We start from the raw sequence: 4,335 nt of genomic DNA, 5'->3' as shown, positions 1-4,335 counted from the left end.
TGCCCCCCCCCCCCACACACACACACACACACTCCAAGCAAACTGTTGCTATCCCATTCATATCACTAACCCTCTTTGATAAGTAGCAGAGGAGTAGTGGAAATTAATCAGTCAACAGAAAGGCAGATAATTTACTTCTGGAATGCACTTTGAAGTAACCTTCCAGCCATGCATCAGTCTCCAAAGTTATAATTTAAAATACAAAAATTCTGATGGAGGAGGCTCAGTCAGATGAATTAGCTTCAAAGTAACTGATAAAACAAAGAAATAAACAAATAAATAAAGATACATTTGAATAAAAATCCAAACATGTATAGTTTTACTAAACCCTAAAATGGTACAAACAATAGCACACAATAGCAAGCTTACATACATGTACAAGCATTATTCATCCAGAGTCTATAGTTCACTGTTCAAAGAAATAAATTGAACCAATAGTTGCAGTATTATTTTAAGGTTGACTGTGTACGGAGCTTCGTAAGCTGGCTTTTGATGAACGTAAGCCTAGTTTTGACCTTTTTCTCACAACAACGCTTTTCCCTTCATGAGGAATTAATGAAAACAAAGGCTACTTTTGAAAGACAACCTGATTCACATAAGAAAAGCAACAGCTATCATCTGTTTCAATTCAAAGAGTGATTGTACATAAAAGTAAATTTAATTCCATGTACATGACAGGAATCTTCATCTAATGCATTACAACAAGGTCAACTCTTCACAAACATTTAACCCTTGAAAGCCATATTTTGAACATCATACTTGTCTGAGATAAGTTTTATTCTTCCATGTATTCTGTAGGATGTGAATCCACATCTACCAGCCTGAAATGTTCAGAGAATTCTGCATCTCAGCAGGGGCAACAAATATTTTTGATGCCATTCTTGGTGCAATTACATCAGCAAGGCACTCCACAGAGCGTATTAATCTCAATAAGAGAAGGGCTGTGTCAGTTATTTATAACCTTTGCTACTGTTTGAGTCAGGCATGCAATGTACTTCAAACTGACCATGCCCTTTACCTTAGGAGTTGTAATCTAAATCAAGAAGGTATGGACACACAGCACATTATGGGTCTCTCTTGTGCAAGAAGGACAGTGAACACCATTGCTAAATTGTTGTCTGAAAATCATTGCAAATCATTCAACCATTTCATTCAAGATGCCATTGAAAACAAGTGGCTTTTAGTCCTGATTATAGATGATTTCATCTCAATTCACACCAAACGAAGACCAAAGAGAGATAAGGCATCTGAAACAAAGTCAATGTGTACAATAGTCATTAAAGCTTTTAAGAACATACCTGCTGTAAGTGTGCTGCAGGACGGTATCATGCATGATGGAAATGGCATCAGTATAAACACATGCCTACAAATTATAACATCTGCATCATCTATGCAAAAAATGAGCAATTCATATGCTTCTGTAATGCCAAACTGGATTACCAAGGCTTTTTTCAACCCAGAACTTCAACGCCAGCGACTCAACACCCATCAGTATTCAGAAAATGACAATGTGAAAACAATGAGAAAAATGGATGACCTACACCTTGTTGACTTTGTGGAGTTACAACTTAAGTCCAAAGAGGACTTTAATGCAGCGTATAACATAGCACTTAGTGCTGGTTTGGGTGATTATGCAAAACAGTTCATTATTTTTCAGCCTGGTGATTGGCCATGTCAATTTTTCTGCCGCCAAATAATATATCAGTGTGTGAAGAAGTTTATCAGCTATCAGCAACCTCATCAAGTCAACTGTGAAAACACTCAAGCTGCATCAGATCATTCAGCATATTCTTATCCATCCTTCACTGGTTCTGACAATGAGCAAAGTTTGCCATCAAACTTGTCTCCTCAGCCCTCTATTCTCTCTGTGATTCCAATGATAGGTCCTCTCCACATATCCTTGAACAGTAGAGAACACATTGTTACTTCCTTTCATCCATTTTTCAAAACAGTGTATGAAAGCATTTTTACTCAATCAAAACTGGCAGACAATACAAAACCCTGGAGGATCAGCTTGCTCTTAGAAATTGTTTATGGAGGATGGACATTAATATGAGAATCTGTGATGAAAAAGTTTTGGCGATTTAAAGATTCGGAGTATGAAACACTTTTTAATCTTCTGGACAACTACATACCCTTAGTTCTTTCTATTTACAGCATTTCTTTTAAACTTAATACTTTCTCAGAATACTTCAGAGTAATGATTCGAATGTGGATTATGTTCACCTGCCTTAAGCGTCATCATTACAACAAAGCTCCACTTGTCTGGCTTAACATGTGCTCACACTGGGGAAAGCATTCACCCCAACTTTATAAACTTCTTCGTAACTACATAACAATTTTTGATGAGTATCCTGTTGAAAATACCCACAGCATTCTACGTGCCCAAATGAAGCCCTCTGACAGTGCCGATGAATTAAGAAATAAAGCCAAACAAGTTTTTGAATCAAAGGAACAACAAGCTACCTTTAGATCAGCTTTCACATCACCATCACAGTTTTCATTTTCCCAGAACCAACTACAGTTTCTCAAAGTCAAATGTGCTCAAGTACTTAGTTCTATGTTAAGAAGAATTGCTTCAACACAAAGACAAAGCTCACTCTCGTCAAATGGAAATACAACTTCTCAAGTAAAATTTCCAACAATCTGTGCCAACTATCCCATCAAGAGTACTACTTTACCTCTCGGGTATCAAGGTAACGTTAAACCTGATGCAGCTAAGCTATGTGACTAACCTGAATGTATGTCTGGCCAAAATGATGACTGGAAAGTTTTAACAGGTTGCTTTCATTCCTTCCACAATACCTGTTTGAATGGCTTAAATTCATGTCCCTTATGTAAGGACTTCCTGAAAAAGAAAGTTCAAGAACTTGGTCAAACTGCAAAACAAGCAATTCTTAATCCTAATTCAAGCACTGAAGTACCAGTTGTGAGCAAGGACAATGAAAATGAAAGATCTGATTCAGGGTTGGATTCACCCAATGAAACTACAACTGCAAGAGAAATGGAGCAAGATGAATTTGAAAATACTATACGACAGTGTAATCATGAAATTGCAAGTCTTAATCCAACTTCACAACCATTCCCAATTTCCAGCAATAGCCAAAGACTCACAAAAGCTGCTTCCAACACCAGAGAAACAACTACTTAGTTCTATGTTAAGAAGAATTGCTTCAACACAAGGACAAAGCTCACTCTCGTCAAATGGAAATACAACTCCACACTGCAGAAAATGCCACCATCCTGTTCGTGGACACAAAAGATCAAACAGTTCACAGGTTAAATGTGATTTTTGTCCCAACAATATCTGCACAGTAAATTCAGGCAATAGTTTCTTGAGATGCAACTGTTATGGCACAGGGAAAACCACACACAGAGAGACACTCCACCAGCTCCAGCATACCAAATAACTGTAACCACAAACCAGCATGTGGATGTGACTGAGTGGCTCTTGCCTCCAAATATTTGCCAATCAACCATAGCAGGGAGTCTGATTGGAAGTAATGCCTGTACAGTTATTGCTATGCTAACTGGATGCCATTTTCTTGAAGGTAAAATTTTCATTCCTCAACAACTTCAAGATCTATCACAGGTAATTCCTCTCTACAGCCAAATAATTCTCAAGGGGAACCATATTTACAGCTTGTTTCATGTGCCTGTGCAACAACCAAACCTGGAAGTCAAAGAGGTCCTTCAGTACAACAATGAAGAATTTCAGAAAATTGAACTAATTGCAGACTTGGGTTTTTTCACTGTTGAAGACCTTGAATCTTATCTTACAAGCTACCATTGCCAGCATCCAACATTTGCTGCAGTCCTGATTGTGCCCCCAGACAAGACAATGGTGTTATGCTTCAGGAATGCAAGTATTTGCCTCTTTGAAAGTCACAGACATGGCCACCAAGGAGGCATTATAGCCTCGAGCTCTTCTGGAAATGCCCGCAGTTTTGTGCGATACGTTGAAAGGATGGTAGTGAGAGACTGGGAAATGCAGTTGCAGGGATCAAACATAGCTGTACTAGGTCTAAAGTAAACTCTGAAAACTTAACTTTAGACCTGATACAGCTACTGTATGTATCGAACATTATAATTGTTCTACATTTTCCAAGTAAGTTGCTCAGCAGCTGTTTCATTCATTTGGTGAAATAAGTAGCAAAAAACATGGTCTCAGGCATACTCATTATGAGTGAAATGCAAGGTTTACAACACATTCCAAGAACATGTATGCTGGTTAAATTATTTCAAAACCCATATTCAGCTTCAGAAATATATTAAATAAATATCTACTTCCCTTTGCAAGTAAGTGAAGTTCCAAACTATATAGAGATTTTAGTC

At 37.8% G+C, this 4,335-nt stretch overlaps 1 pseudogene; it reads left to right on the top strand.

Annotated features, from left to right (window-relative positions):
* The first annotated feature begins 808 nt into the window (after positions 1-808).
* On the top strand, positions 809-2,734 carry LOC111345375 (uncharacterized; annotated as a pseudogene).
* Positions 2,735-4,335: the final 1,601 nt, after the last annotated feature.

This window comes from Stylophora pistillata, chromosome 12 (genome assembly GCF_964205215.1).
Source record: "Stylophora pistillata chromosome 12, jaStyPist1.2, whole genome shotgun sequence".
NCBI classification, from domain to species: Eukaryota; Metazoa; Cnidaria; class Anthozoa; order Scleractinia; family Pocilloporidae; genus Stylophora; species Stylophora pistillata.
This window is presented reverse-complemented; position numbering and strand designations above follow the sequence as displayed.